This window comes from Vanessa tameamea, chromosome 7 (assembly GCF_037043105.1).
Source record: "Vanessa tameamea isolate UH-Manoa-2023 chromosome 7, ilVanTame1 primary haplotype, whole genome shotgun sequence".
In the NCBI taxonomy this organism is placed as follows: Eukaryota; Metazoa; Arthropoda; class Insecta; order Lepidoptera; family Nymphalidae; genus Vanessa; species Vanessa tameamea.
In genome coordinates, this window is record NC_087315.1 from 11290844 (window position 1) to 11308473 (window position 17630).

At 32.8% G+C, this 17630-nt stretch overlaps 1 protein-coding gene across 2 annotated transcripts in view; it reads left to right on the plus strand.

The window, feature by feature from the left end:
• The window catches only part of LOC113398316 (tolloid-like protein 1), a 108294-nt gene that overhangs the window by 25065 nt on the left and 65599 nt on the right, over positions 1-17630 (plus strand). The window contains exon 1 of one of the 2 annotated variants that reach the window (XM_026636978.2): positions 10600-10712. The exons of the other annotated variant lie outside the window; for it this stretch is intronic. The gene's annotated coding sequence lies outside the window, so the exon portion shown is untranslated. Of the gene's footprint in view, positions 1-10599; positions 10713-17630 lie in introns of those variants that run through there. 2 annotated transcript variants of the gene reach the window in all.

A 17630-nucleotide genomic window follows, 5' to 3' on the forward strand; every position in this document is an offset into this window, starting at 1 on the left:
CACTGGCTCAGTCACCAGTTCAAATTGGCACAGTTATATTACCCTTACCGTTAGGTGACCAAATTAATTGTATACCACTCATAAAAATCTGAAAAAATCAAAATTATATTTACATAACAAAACTTTTGCTATAAACAAAGCAAATTTCATTCTCCACCAGCAAAGCCACAGGAGGCGAGTAGTTTGAATAATAATGTTAGAACGAATATAAAAAAGGCAGTCGCTCCGAGATAACATTCAAGAGTTCGCATTTAACAATGTTTTCTCTTGAACGTAAAAATTTCATTAGATCACCCGGTTTTATACTTTCATAAAAAGTATCAAACCAAGGTCATACCGAATTGTTATTTTTTTTTAAAAACTTTTAAACTGTTATAAGAAAATTCCATTCTCTTATAAAACGAGAGACGGACGAACAATTTGGTGAATTATTTTTATCTTACTCAACAGGTAAAGAATCAGCTCGGTTAAAGGAGAATTAATGGAGCGTTTTTAGTGTAGGCACACTTTGTCTAAAGTCTAAATCATATCCATATATGAAAATTATTTTGCTTCGCTATTTAAAAATAATGACTTCGGGTCGATTAGATAAAGTTAAAGATGTGGATATGAGCCAGCAGTAGGTATACTTAAAGGTTAGAGCACGATCCATTCAAGGTATATTACATTTTTACATACATTACATTAGCAGCCTGTAAATTTCCCACTGCAGGGCTAAGGCCTCCTCTTCCTTTAAGGAGAAGGTTTAGAGCATATTCCATCACGCTGCTCCAATGCGGATTGGTGGAATAAACATGTGGCAGAATTTCCTTGAAATTAGACACATGCAGGTTTCCTCACGATGTTTTCCTTCACCGCCGAGCACGAGATGAATTATAAACACAAATTAAGCACATGAAAATTCAGTGGTGCCTGCCTGGGCTTGAACTCGAAATCATCGGTTAAGATGCACGCGTTCTAACCACTGGGCCATCTCGGCTCGGGCCAAGGTATATTATTAGAAGAAAAATAACATTTGACTTAATGTGAATATAAATGGAAGAGGTTAATTACGATTTCTTTATACCGTCTTTCCTTTTCAGCTCAGCGTTAAAACTTCAGAGCCCACAAAGGCAACCCGAGTGATCGTTATTTTACCTATTACAAAGGCTTTACTGCTCTCATAATAAGGTCCTCTTATATACGATTTCAGATTCTTTAATCATCTTACTATTATTATAAATGTGAAAATTTGGATGAATGGATATTTGTTACTTAATCAAGCCAGAACGGCTGAAGGGATCTGAATGAAATTTGGCACAAAGATAATTTTTATCCTGGAAAAATGTTCCTAATGTCTGAGACAGCCTCTCTCGCCCCTTCGTCATACGCTGTCGAAGCCGAAGGTGGAAACTAGTTCGTAATGTTAGTGTGCGTACAGATCATGTAAATTTAAATGAATGGAAGTGCCTTGCATGAGCAATCTCAAAGAGTAACTTTATTTTATTTTAAATATGACTGCTCTGCGTTTAAGAAATAGAACATACATTCTTCAGATTGTATAAGATACAAGTTATGTCTCAAGTCCTATTTAAATCGATTTTTTTTATAATTGTTTGATATCTTTGCCGATTATGAACCGATTGTAATTCATTATAAGTAATGATTATTTTGTTTTTTTTTTAGCCCTTAGGTGGGGATAACTAAAATCCTGGCTTCATGAAACTAGTCTTGGAATATTATATTAAAGTAAAGTGACCCTCCAGTTAATGTATGAGACATTCTGGGACAGGCTTCTCCTCCTGCAGAAGAAGATTGGAGCCTATACCACCACGCTTCTCTTCGATGTTTTACGCGACTGAAAGCTTACTTTACTACAGATTATAATATAAGAAGACTATCAGATTGAACAATAAATAATCAAATAGATCGAAAATCTCTGAACTTTCAACCGGAGGAAGGAAGATCAAAGTTATATAAGGCACCTCATTTATAATGTCAGTACGCGCTCAAATTGATAAAAGGTATAAAATATATATATATATATACCGTGAATTGTCGTGTCTGATTTTGTATGACGAGGGTCTCTGTGATCATTAGTGGGAGTGGTAGATATTATTCTATTGAAATACCTTTTTTATATTTTACTTTACATTACATACATTAACATTAGCCTGTAAATTTCCCACTGTTGGGCTAAGGCCTCCTCTCCCTTTGTGGAGAAGGTTTGGAGCATATTCTACCACGCTGCTCCAATGCGGGTTGGTGGAATACAAATGTGGCAGAATTTCGTTGAAATTAGACACATGCAGGTTTCCTCACGATGTTTTCTTTCACCGCCGAGCTCGAGATGAATTATAAACACAAAAAAGCACATGAAAATTCAGTGGTGCCTGCCTGGGTTTGAACCCGAAGTCATCGGTTAAGATGCACGCGTTCTAACCACTGGGCCATCTCGGCTCTTTTATATTTTACAGCCTTCAAAATAATTACATTCAATAACAATTTAAATTGTTTTATTTTATAAGTAACTATTGTTCAAAATGAGTCGCAATGCCTATATATAATATATATATATACTCTCATTCCTTACACTTCTGTACTTTGATCTGGTGTATTTCTGATATATCTATTGTCAATTTTCAGTTCTCACACAATCGGCATATTTTTTTTGTTTATGACGTACGTTCCATCGTCGTTACTAATATTATAAATCCGAAAGTGAGTTTGTTTGAAACGTTTCCAAGGCCTTTAAGTTTTAAAAGTTCAATATATACCAAAATCCAAATTTAACAAGACAAATCTGACAAATTGTTCAATAGGATGTTCGACCGATGACATAGAGTAAAAAACAAAGCTATTTTTCAATACATTTTTCAACACATCCAAACCAAATACATTAAAAGTGAACACAATAGTACAGAAACTTTTTGCCAAATCAATAGTCACCGCTATTAGTACAAAGCGGGAGTATATTGATTTCTTAAAATAGTCTCCAATAGGAACTCAGCCGTACCCTTATTTGCGAGACGTGACCAAGTGGTAAACAGGCTGTCAAGTGCGTGCAATAAAGCCTCCACGAGTACCGGCTGTATTACAGCCCTTAGGAAAAGATTTCACTTCGGTTGATATATTTTCACTTGGAAATTTTTACAATATAAAACAATTTATTCCACATACTGCACATTTTAGAATCTGTATTTTCATTCAGTGAATTAATTTAAGACGGCAAAATTTAATTAATTTCTGTACACAATTCAGAAGTTATGAAATTTATAACGCGATAGTTTTAGATACAATCAGACATTCCTCTTTAAAATATTAAATAAATTAAATAATAAAATACTTTATTTTATAACGCAAACACTTAAATATTTTATAACGAAATTTAATGAAGGATATTTCTTCCGAGAAACAAATATAGCTACACATAATAACTTTCAATTCGTTTTAGAAATAGGTGTTTAAACTTATTCAATTAATATTGAAAAGCCTCAGGAGCGTCAAATTTGAAAGGGCTGAAACAGAACTATTTCTCATCCTGTCCAATGTAACCAGAGTAAATGTTTGAACTGGAAGTAATTCATTCATTGTTTGGCCCTTCACAATTCGTCGCTAAAGCGTGGCATTATTACGGTTTTTCAATCGAAAGCTAAAATAGTCCTTTCGATTTTCACAATCACGTTCGTGACGTCACCAAACTTTGGATTTGGCCAAAAATGATTGGAATATTTACGTTAATTCGGTGCAAAGGACAGATTGACAAATTCATCTATGAATTTTTATTCAGTGCTTGTAAATGCAATGCTATACCCGGAAACTTCAAATCTATCTATAAAATAGGAAAACGAACGGGGCTGTATTTAAACGTGCTTAATCTATGGCAGTATTAATTGACATTACTACATTTTTGGATAGAAAATGCCGAATGCGTAAATACTATCAATACATCAATACTGTTTAATATTTACATTATAATTTTGGCAAGAATGTCAGCTCCCCGTCACAAAGCCGATTCTCTAGGCGAAAAATGTTGAATCAATCAATTGAAAAATCGTAGTATATTTGCGAACCAGAGTGGCTACGTGTGGTCCAGTGTTTCCTATGTGGTCGGTTCACCCCTTCGCCGTCCTGTGTGTAAATCGGATTTGATCTGAACGATTGTAGACTTTTTACTGCACAGCTCCACTCTGAATCTGATAACATTTTATAAAGTTATAATATAAAAAGAATTTCCCGCGTAAATTCTTTAACCGGAACCCTGCGATACATTAAATTGACACAGAAGACGTATGACTATTCAAAAGTGATTGTAACGAAAACATTAAAGATTTTTTTAAATAATAATAATAACTCTTTATTGTACATACACGAGAAAAAAAACTTACATTCAATAACACAATATTTTAAAAAAAAAAGAAATGTACAACAGGCGGTCTTATCGCTTAATATTGAAATAAAACAGATGAACATAACTATTAAATGCTAATGTTTCCACGGAAAGAGCTGTAACAGCATGGATGAAATAAAAAATTAATAATTTCAGAAGCATTGATCATGTATATTAAATATATAATGATATACAGAAAATCTTTTCTGAAATAAAAATGTATATTTACAAAAGAAAAGAATAATCTCAATAATAAATTCCCAAAGTCCCAATTGAAAGGCTGGCGTCAGGAGATAGAGTAACGACCCAGGATCCCTTTTCCTTTGTAACGTTTTATTTGTCACATGTCTATTTAAAGGTTACGTAAAATAGAAATAATATATTAAATACCGTGTGGTGCATTGATTAACGAACTTGCCTTTTCAGTTAAGGATCGTCGGTTCAATGATATTTACATTACTGCTGAAACATTCATTGCAATATGACATGGTTCTTTGGTATTAAGCGCCTTATGTTTTTCTTTTTCCTATTTTACTGATTCTTTATTCTGTATTTTGAATATTTTTTTTCAGTTTCACCAGCAAATCGTGTTATGTCATAAATAAGCTCATTCTTATTAATGATCTAATTATAAAATTTAATATATTATTATAAAGCGTACTTAAATACATTGATAAATGTAATATTGATGTATAAATAAATATATTAAAAGAGGTTGTAATGTATATTATTTATATTTTCAATTACAATTTAAGGCAAGAAAACTGATGAGTATTTTCTACAAAGGAAATATACGGATCCCGTTTTTGATTCAACTTGTTAGCTAACAAAAATATTTAATGTAAAGTTTTTTCTGTATAAAATGAATACCATGCGAATTAAAAGACTGATATTAAACCTATTATTGTTTCAATTATTCACTTCAACCAAAAATTTACTTTACAATCAAATCTATAGATATAAATATATATATTATAAAATCTGGAGAGTTTGTCCGTTTGAACCCTTTGACTAACCTCGAATTCTAACAGTCCGATTTAAAAACAACTTCTGCGTTAAAGTCAAAGTCAAATATCTTTAATCAATATAGAATGGTTACAATTGATAGTCAAAAATCTACCACCGGTTCGGAAATAAACACCTCGGACCTAGGACAGGCGAGTAACTCAGCGGGAGTTTATTTGATGTAAAATTTTACAATTATTGTTTTCATACACTAACAATAAATATATTTTCGTTATTTGAAACAACCTGAAGGCGAATGAAACAGCTTGGAGGCGTTAAATAAACAATTTATTAAAAACGTAACAAGTTACGTTACATCATACCTACGGGGCAAATAAGTTAAACAGCAGCAGCTCAAATAGCAGCCACAGATAATAATAATCAATTATATAACCAAATAGCTAGTCTTAAAATATATTTTTGTGCTCCCTGAAATCTCTTCCAAATTATTTTGTATGCATCGATGTCAGTTTTATAAAGATTTCTTAAACGCGGCACACAAATATCAGGCGTTAATAAATCCATAACATGCAGTAGCTGCAATTGATTTAACAATGACATTGTAACTTTAACAATCTGAATGGTAAGGACATGAATACATCAACGCTTCAATGAAAACGGAAGAGAGGACGAATACGAGATCTTTTTTACGGTTCCGTAGCCAAATGGCAAAAAACGGAACCCTTATAGATTCGTCCTGTCTGTTTGTCTGTCCGTCCGTATGTCACAGCTACTTTTTCCGAAACTATAAGAACTATACTGTTGAAACTTGGTAAATAGATGAATTATGTGAACCGCATTAAGATTTTCACACAAAAATATAAACAAAAAAAAACAATAAATTTTGGGGGTTCACCATACTTAGAACTGAATATAAAAAAAAAAAAATTATACAGACCCATACGTGTATGGTATCTATGTATAGGCCTGCAAAAATGATATAGAGGTTTCTAACATATTTTTTTTCTTAACTGAATAGTTTACGCGAGAGACACTTCCAAAGTCGTAAAATGTGTGTGTCCCCCACCGTAACTTCTAAAATAAGAGAATGATCAAACTAAAAATATATATGATGTACATTACCATGTAAACTTCCACCCAAATTTGGTTTGAACGAGATCTAGTAAGTAGCTTTTTTTTAATTTCATAAATCGCATTTACCTCTCATTCAACTCAAATATTAAAAAAAACACATTTAATTTCATAAACATAAACCTCGTTACTTGCTGCGACGGAACCCTTCATGGGCGAGTCCGACTCGCACTTGGCCGCTTTGTTTTTCAAATAGATGGACAGACTGGCACGGCCACGTGTTGGTGCATTGGCATAATATGAAATATTAACCATCCCTTGCAACGTCAATGCGCCACTAACCTTGAGATTCATGATGTTATAGCCAATAGTTACATCAGCTCATTCACCCTTCAAATCGGAACACAAAAATACCATATATCGCTGTTTGGCGATATAATATATAACGGGTTGTTACTTACCCAGGCCCAGTGGCACGCACATAACCCTACTACCAAGTAAAAACTTAAATTTATATACGATGAAACTTTAGGGCTGTTGTGGCAATGGTCTTAATTAGTGATGTAATTAGAGACGTTCAAGCAATAAAGTCAACTTCGAACATACGTTACAGCGACTACACCGTACCGACGTCGTACCGCGCAATGCTATTATACTATAATAGCATTACGTACGGGTGTTACTTAAGTATTGTTGTGTTCCGGTTTGAAGGGTCAGTGAGACAATGTGTATTTACCTACTGGCTCACTAACCCTTCAAACAGGCACAGAGGGCGTGACATTTTAACTCCCAAGGTTGGTGTATACCATGTACAGAATGGTTAATATTTCTTAACGTCTATGTGCGGTGGTGACCATTTACAATCAGGTAGCCAATTTACCCATTCTCCTAACTATATCAAACAAAAAATATATATATTATATGTGTGCAAATGCTGTTATAGTCCATAATGACCCAAAGTCTTTAATAACGCGTTAATTCTTATTGAATACGATCTTTCCTTTCTGTTTATTGATTTTAATCGATATACTCGTAAATCGATTTGAATCGTAAAATATCAATTCGATTTAATTAAAGTCTAAATTTATAATATATTATTACACTAGCGGAACCCGCAGCTTTACCATCACGAAATTTATAAAACTGTACCTATATCACGCAAACCGTCACCTACAATTTTATATCTGGAGGGGTGAATTAAAAAAGTAGCCTATGTTCTTCTCTGTGACTAAAACCATCTCCGTACTTACAGGTAACAGACAGAGTTACTTAGGCATTTACAATATTAGTACAGATATTATACAAATTGGTGGATAAACTAGAGTCGAACTTGTGAACCATTAGTATAATATAATATTTTTAATGAACCAGTTAGGTATCAACGTTCAGATTTAACGTAATGTTAAAAATGTACAATTACCTCCCAGCAAATGACGCTGTCTTCTCAGTAAAAAACGCAGGCTAAGTCGCTCGTTCTGCAGCATAAATCGCGCCGGCTATGCGATCAAGCATTAAGGTGAATTAAGCGAAAAGCTCTAACTACCTAACGACTATCATTTCACTTAGCTGAAATTCAATTTCAATGACTATTTAAATTTAAAGGTAACTGAGCTATTACGTTAAAGTCATGACTATTTTTAAGTTTTAAACAGAAATTATTCGTTGCTAGGACTTTTGGGTGAATACCACTAATTATATATTCTATATAATATATTCTATCGCCTAACAGCAATACTTAGTACTGTTGAGTTCCGATTTCAAGGGTGATTGAGCCAGAGTAACTCCAAGTACTAGAGACATAGCATCACAGTTCCCAAGGCTAGCGCCGCGTTATGTAAGTAACGGCTAAAATTTCATACGGCGACAATGTCTATGGAGAGTGATGACTACTTACCATTGGATCATCTATGTCATCCATATAGCAACTATATCATAATAATTTGTAAAAATAATAGTTAAAAAAACTAAAAAACATGATTTTAGCACGCACTAAAAATTAATAAAACAAACCCTTCCATTTAATACCCATATCATGGGGGTGCTTCAAATAGCCAATCCGCCATCTTGGATATTCGCCATTTTGGATTTAAGTCACGTGACTATTTTTTTCGTATTCCTGACAGCAAACCCTTTCATTTGATATCCATATCATGGGGGTGGATTTCAAACAGTCAGTCTGCCATCTTGGGGAGTCCGCCATATTGGATTTGTAATGACGTTTCTTAGCTAGTCATGTATTGTCATCAGAACTCAGAGCGTGTGCAAAATTTCATCCTAATCGAAGACCAGGAAGTGGGTCAAATTAAGATTCCAATATTTTCTTACAAACATAGTGACAAGTGAAGCTAATATTAGCGTATTAATAAAAGAGGCAAATTCAACGATGGTAAAAACCTGGACAAATAATATTGTCTATGAAACGGGTAATATTATGTTGCGCTACATTTTTTAGCACATATATAAAAAAATAAATAACTCATATCAGAGAAACAATACTGAGGGTTGGAGCTCCATTGGAATATGCAGAAGTGAAATAACGGTGCGATATCACTGTCTTAATCCAAATTATATCTTTGTGGTGTTTACAGTTTGCAGGGCTGATTAGTTAACCAGATAAATGGATATACGACTCAATTAGGAAAAGCTGGTAGAATTCTTGATATCATTCCACGCCGTAGGATATTTTTAATTTTGTTTTGCTAGTTTCAAATTTTTAGGTAGGCAGTCCGGCAAATTATTCACCTGATGTTAAGTGGTCACCACCGCCCATAGACATTGGCGCTGTTAACGTGTCGAAATATTAACCATCGCTTACATCGCCAATGCGCCACCAACCTTGGGAACTAAGATGTTATGTCCCTTGTGCCTGTAGTTACACTGGCTCACTCACCCTTCAAACCGGAACACAACAATACCAAGTATTACTGCTTGGCGGCAATACACCTGATGAGTGGGTGGTACCCGAACGGGTTTGCACAAAGCCCTACCACCAAGTTTAACTATGTGAGTGTAATACTAGCCGTGTATCGATGGGATATCTCATCGGAAAACCTTGCAATGTTGTTTTTTTACTTATAATCAGGCGTTTAGAATCCTTCATCCTAATTACGATTTATTTTAAAAAAATCCATCTTTTCCGTCTTTAACTCGTTAACATAAGCTTAAATGCCGATTTTTATATTTCTAGCATCAGCTATGTTGAATTTCCATACAATTTTCATTAGTCTTTTACAAACTTCGTTAGACCTTTTGTTTTATTTACAGTGCGTTGTAACGGTTGTAATAATATATGTTAATTTACGAAATCACCTGATATTTAGTGTAACAGCTAATCCTTTCTCAAGGTTCAAATTAAAATGATTAAGTCTTTCACTGAGGAATTCTTATTATAAGTCTAAATTAAAAGGCAATTCTACATTTTCATGCCACGGATAGCACGTAAAACCATCTATTGAATAATTATATTCATTTCAATACTCAGTTCATGTGAACTTAGCTACTTATATTGAATAAAATTAAATACAAACTGTCAATAATTATATTTGACATAATTATCGCAACCAATTTAGGTTACCGTACGAACAATAGAACGGCAATAATTGGATGTTTCTAAACGATATATCTGAGTAATTAAGTCTATTTACGAAACGAGATAAACTTTAACATAATAATGAATGACTTGTACACAGTTTTGACAGGCGTCTGTCGTCACTTATATTAAGTACAGTCAACATAACATATATTTTTTTTTTTGATTAACAATAATGCACGATTTGAAGTCTATCAAAATTATAGAAAAGAAATATTTTGAATGAAATTCATATAACACTAATTATAATATTTAATATTGTCAATTTCTTGATCAATGATGATTAAACTTTGTAACTCTTAGATAGTTTCACATTTGGTAATAGATTTAATAATATATTTATTTATATTATAAGCTAAAATATATTTAATATGGACGTTACAATAACGTACTCTTTTCTCAGTGAGCATTTACAGCATCGAAATATGAATAATACTTTTTCAATGTGTCCAGCTTTCAAAAAAGTAATTCATAATAACATTTAATACGTTAAAAAAAAAAAAATTGTTTGTTAAACACACATAAACGTAAAACCAGGCCCATTTGTAGAAAAATAAAAATTCTGGATATTTTTTTTTCGTTCAGTACCGGGATGCTCCCGAGAGTGACCTAGGCTATCAGTTGTCAACGGGATGCCGTGACGAATACTTGTCATTTGTGTTTTAGTTGTAATACTAACGCGAGTTCCGTGATAGTGTTTGGTGTTTCATTTAATCTGTAAGTAAATTTATTTGTGTTTAAAAATGGTGTAATTATAAAGATATATTTGAAGTAATAAGGGTTTATTTCTATCATTGTTACTTCTGGACGAATACTTTACATGTTTTGTAGCGATTATAATTAGCAGTGACGAATTAATTTCTAAACATATATATATATATATATATATATATATATATATTTATAAGCAAACAAAAAAAAACGTATTAGCCTTCTCAGTTTTTGCAATAACTGGTACATTTTTCTTAAAATAGTTCTGTCTTTTCTTGTAAGTGACTGCTTAATAACTTCTTAACTTTTAAACCGTTGATTGACTTTGTAATTGTCGATTAAATCTTAATAGCTATAATAAAATCAACGAGTTCAATAACCTTTACTCATAATATACGCATATTTACCGCGTATTTATTTTTAATTTATTTTAGTTATAAAGTCAAATAACAATTCATATAATATTTAAACCTCAATCCAGAGTTCAAGTAATAGGTGAACTAGAAATTTAAAATTATTTTATCCTTGTTACTTTAAACGTATTACCAATGATTGAATGTTATTCAAACTGAAATAGATTGATATCAATTAATAAATAACTTCAAAACAATAATATAGTAAATTCAATTTGAATATTGTTATGGATACGTATTTATTAATTTAATTGTTATATCCCTAATACATTTAATGGAATTTCACGAACTGCATCGATCTTTATTGCTCTCTAATAGTTTTTTTTTTAATGGAAATGAAAATAAAACTGCACGCAAAGGCCTGCATAGATGCGTCATTACTAATAAGAAGTCTTTATGTCATTATGGTATACGTACTACTGTTGTAGTCCTCATTCTTAGCAGGAGTTTTTCGCTTAACTGAAGAGAAAAATAGGAACATCAGTAAATTGCTTTAGCTATAGTTTCATGCGTTGCTTGGTATTGTATCTTGTTACTGACAGTTTGACGAATTGGTCGAAATTTCTAAATACTCTTTGATTATCGTACCGTTAATTATTTTTTTTAAATACGTGCTCTTTTACACAAGTTTTTTTCAAATCTATTTTTATTGTGTTAGATAAGTATGTTTAACCGAAAACAGAATTTGTGAATGTCCTTTAAAAAAAAGTTTAAAATTATAATTAAAGAAAACCAATAAATATATATGTATAGGTAATAAGATCAATATATAATCTTTATTATTATGATAATAATTATGTAACATTGAATTGAATAAGATAATCACCACGTAGGTACACAGGGGAGTAGAGAGATGTGGATGGATGGTGAATGTCAGTGTTATGCAGTGCCATCACGTCATATATGTCAGTCTTACCCATTTTGGGTAGATGCGCAGATGTTTCCGAGAGCCGAGATGGCCCAGTGGTTAGAACGCGTCCATCTTATCCGATGATTGCGGGTTCAAACCCACAAGCACAACCGAATATTTATGTGCTTAGTTTGTGTTTATAATTCATCTCGTGCTCGACGGTGGAGAAAAATATCGTGATGAAACCTGCATGTGTCTAATTTCAACGAATTTCAGCCACATGTGTATCTACCGAACCGCATTGGAGCAGCATGAAAATTCTCCAAACCTTCTCCTCAAAGGGAGAGGAGGCCTTAGCCCAGCAGTGGGAATTTACATGCTGTTACTGTTCTGTACTGTTGTGCGCAGATGTTTCACACCAAAAATAGACGAATCAATTAATTTAAATCCGAATAATCAAGCAGATTCAGTTACAAGACATGCAATGATATCACGTATCCGAAGGTGCAATTATATATAACATAAAAGTTCAATAACCTTCAACGCTTGAAATAAACATTGTTCAGTGCCGTTTTTAACAAACCTACGGGTATCTTTTTTATAATGACGTGTTGATAAGATTATAATGTAACGACAACTCGATGTACGTATTTATTTTGTTTACTATTGTATATTATTAAATAGTAATTTTGAAAATACATATTACGTTTTTTTTTTTTAATTTTATAAATCGATTTATTTCAAACACCGGTTTAAACACCATTCCTCTCATTGGATAATCAATGCTGATATCTCTTTTTATGTTCATGTACTACTCACAACTTCGATGTACGATTTAAAATATAATATATTCAAAACAAATGAAATCAAATTCCTTTATTCAATAAAGAAGCATTACCCTTATTTAATGTACGTCAAATTAAACACTAAAACCGGCTCGGAAAAGAAAAGAAACCCTGACATGAGAAAAACCGGCGAAAGATTTCTTTTAGAAGTATTTTTTTTAATTTTTTAATTTAATTTGTGATATTTATCTAATTAACAGTTTCATTAACAGATTTATGAAGCTGATTGGCAATAAAATGCACTCACATTAAACAAATGTAAACAAGTGTAAGGATAGCATGTCTGTTTGTAGCAATAAGTAACATTTAGTACTGATAAATTATGTTAATGTTACAATCCTTTATAACGATTGTAAGTATGAAATCATATAAGCAAATCGGTTAATAGATAGCTGCTGTCCCAGTGTAACAGACTAGGAATATCCCTCTCAATTGAAACAATACATCAAACACGTGATATTGTTATTACATTAACATACGTTAACAGCCTGTAAATTTCCCACTGCTGGGCTATTTTATTTCGTGCTGTCAAGCATTATTATAGTTCATGTTTGTGTACGAAAACACTATTGTCGCAATTAAATGAATAGTAATCTTCGCTAACAACTTACATATTTCACTCGTGAAATGTTGGAAGCTAACTTACGTTGACACGCTTTTGTGTTGCGAGTGTCCTTTGCGTGTTACAATTATTGTACTTCATGTCAAATGCCATTTTCTATCATTTCACGATCGCGTTCCGCTGTTAGGTTCGAGTGTGAATACAGAACAGTACTGCAATGAAATAGATCAGAATAGCTCCTCTACAGGTCTGATTCCATTTATTGGTATTCTTACTAAAAATAAAAATTTTAAGGATTTCTCTAGATAAAAAATATATCGGTTCATTTCATGTTCATGACACATGCATGTTTCCTCATTAAACACAAATTAAGCGCATGAAAATCCAGTGGTGCTTGTCTGGGTTTAAACATGCTAGATGCACGCGTTCTAACCACTGAGCCAGCTCGCCTCATTATTATTATTGTGATTCAATAATTATTATTGATTGTATTTGAGCCCTGGATTTTCGTTTCTCCTGTGCAATAACAACTCTAACTCCATTCGTCGTAAAACTTTATACGTTCATATTTATAGTTTACTGTCTCTATCAATAGGCGTTCAATCATGGGATTCAATTTCATACATCCTTTGTGTCTATTATTATAGAATAACAACCTTTATAACAACAGATATAACCAAAATGTGGGTGTTACCTGGAAATACTTATAGTTAGGCACATTACAGTACATTTTTATTTATATTTGTGATTTATTTCATTGTATTAAGTATAATCTCTACTGATATAAATGTGAAATTAATTATGTCTGCTACTCCTACACAGCCTTACCACAGAACCGAATTTGATGAAATTTGGTACGATGCAAAGCTTAAGCCCCAAAGACATAGGCTGCCTAATAACTGTTGCCTATTTATAATAATAATAAAGCCTTTATTGCTGTTCTTGTTTGTACAAATAAATTTTATATAAAACATTTTTCAATTTTGACTTAAACTTTGATGTAAAATATCGGTTCAAGGTCGTTGGTCTTCTACAGCTTGTCTTCCGACAAATACCTCCTCTAAAGATGTCCAGTCATACCTATCTTTTGCTTTGCGAGTCTTGGACCCGCTGCTTTTTTGATATCGTCCTCCCATCTCATAATTTGTCTACCTCGGCTTCTTTTACCATCTCGCAAACCAAGCCGCGGCCGACAACTAGTATCTTATAATTTATGTTTTCATTGACCCAAGATAGACATCATTACAATATTTCACTAAAAACGACCTGCAGAGGTATTTTATAAAAATAAAGTCGTTACTCACTTCAGAACACGAGCGTAAAATCACAGTGTGATATGCGACTTTACTAATTACTATCACCGTAGTTCAGTTGTCATAGTAAGACACGAAATTAAATCTCATAGAATAGCTCTGCTGCACCACAGACCTGCAGACAAACGAGGTAAAATGTTACCCAAATTAAAATTTAAAAGAAAGTTTGTTGTGGTTATATGTTAATAAAATCACCGTTTGACTTCTAGTCTTATTAATTAGGCATTGGCACAATGTGCCTTATAAAACGCAAAAGAAGAATTTAGCACATTTTTACGAACTGCCTATCATGAATTGCTATATGAAAAAAATATCAAAACCGTTTTTGTGGTGTAGCCGTGAAAGCGTAATAGCCACGACGACGGGGTTACTTTGACACTATCATATTTAGTATAGATTCTTCTATATAATGCAGACGAAATGTACCTTCATCAGATTTAGAAAGAACTCGACAAATATATTTTAAAAACTAAGCTAATAACATCATTAATTGATCTGATACAAGTACCTTCAATGAATTATAATGTCTAGGACTTAAGCAAGCGAGCTGAAAAATAACTCGACCTTGGGTCAAGATGAAATTTCAGTTACAAAATTGACTGTATCAAGGGTCCACGCGAAATGACTAGCACAAATGAAAATAAATATGAAATACTCATCTGACGGGCGTTCACCCCATGCCATTATTTACTCATTCAGTCGTTATACAACATCATTATTCAAAAAGGAAAACCTGCAAACTGTGCTAATCAGTATGCAGTAAGATTTTAACACAAATATTTTTGTTTGTTACTGCAACGCATTAATTGAAATTAGACTGTTATGTCTAATAAATACGCTATAGTCAATAATTCGAGGTTTAACTTTAGTAGGACGTTCATTTTCATCAGTATATGTTTGAAAACAAAGTCCGCAATAAACTCAAAAACTATCGAACGGATTCTCACACAACTTTTACCAATGAACGTAGTTGTTGGTGAGAAAGGTTTAGGTAGCGTTGCGGTATATTAGATTAAAGTTTAGGGTACGTTGAAGATGTCAGGAAACTCAGGCAGAATGGGTTGCCTCACGTTAACCAATAGTTACTTAAATGTATTACGATAATAATATCTACGTGTATATATATATATATATTTATTTATTTTTTTTTATTATGTCCGGACAGACATATGACACCACTCCACCTGATGGTAAGTGTAGAGGTGGAGTCCAAACGCAATTTATTAATAGTATAGTAATTTATATATTCTTAGTTTTTTGCGTGAGTCTTTGACCAATCAACGCGCACTGTTGATGGTTTAAGGTTATGAATTTTTGGATTTCCGTTGATCCTTCCTTTTTGTCAGCTTTATTTAATGTCCAGCGAAGCGGACGGGTAACAGCTAAATTTGTTCTCGGAAGGAACAGAACTTATCTGACTGAGTTCACATTAATCTTTCTTAAATTAATCTTAAGCAAATATTTCGGGCTCAAAACCAAAAACCATAAAATTGACAAGTTTTATTTTTTATGGGTTTTTTATGGGTAAGTTTTATTAATATTTCGTCTTTTACAACAGATTAAATTTACAATGTGATTTAGAAACACACGCGAACACTCATTAAAACTTTTCTGACCAGTTTGACGAATTTTCGGCGAGTTTATCCTCTGTGGCTTAGAGTTTTGGATGCATAGTTGCTAGAAACTTTTTAGGCAGTGGGACTTAGACTTAGTAAATACTATTATATACTATACTAAACAATTAGAAAAAAAAAAAACTTTAACACTTATTAAACCTTAAACAAGCAAACTCGTTTTCGTAACGCGTTCAAATATACATAATACATGTACATGTACAGTAAATAAGTTTATTTATTTACTTTATTATATATATTTTATTACAAAAAACAAACGATTAAACGGACGCCCGATTTCGATATGATTTTGTCCGGTAACAGAAAATAAAGATCAAAGTCCTGCACATCTAAGCATTCTTCTTTTGTGAAGACTTGAAACTTATTCCAAGTCTTCACAAGAAAGAATTAAATTCGACCGATTCGATTGATTCAATTTCCTTACGAAATCTATCTTATTGCACGAGACGAGCGCGAGGGGAGCACGAGTCAGAGCTTCAGTCGTACTTGCTCGTACTTGAACCTGCAATCGTCGATCGATAGCCACATATTTTATCCACCGAGCCATCACAGTTCATTACTTCCGCAAAACTTGAATGTAAATGTTTTACGTCTATTTAATTTATATATAGGAGTTATACTAATCTATAGGTATTTATAAGTTACTATCGGGCACTTTTTCGTAGAATAAAAATTTCATCAGGTATGTATACGCTTAATTGAATCTTGCCAAATTATTTAATAGTCCTTGTATTAAACTACGAACAAATATTATAATTGTGAATATACCAACCTAGGAAAAACCTAGGAAAAACCTGGGAACTAATATGTTATATATCTTGTGCCTGTAGTTACACTAGCATTCTCCCCCTTCAAACCGGAACACGACAATACTAAGTAACGCTGTTTGGTGGTAGAATATTATGTGTGAGTATCAACCCAGACCAGTTTGCACAAAGACCTACCAAGTAAATACTTCTATTAATGAATTTCTTATATAACACGTCACAACTACTCATCCTATAGTTATGAAATCTCGCATTAGTTAGGAGTACAGAAGCAGACGTAGAGTAACTAAAACCTCCGTCTCACACGCGCGAGAAGCCGCGGACGGAAACTATAAAAGTATATTTTGTTCATAAATAATTTCATAGAAGGTATATATATGATCTTATATAAAGTTACGCTTGTATATGATTACATCGTGTAGTGTCAATAGCTTGTGTGCGGTTGAATAAATCATAATCGCGACTCGGTTTTAAAAATAGATGTTTATATTCTTTCATTATTTATACGAGTACATTATTCGATAGTTGGTACATTGTAAT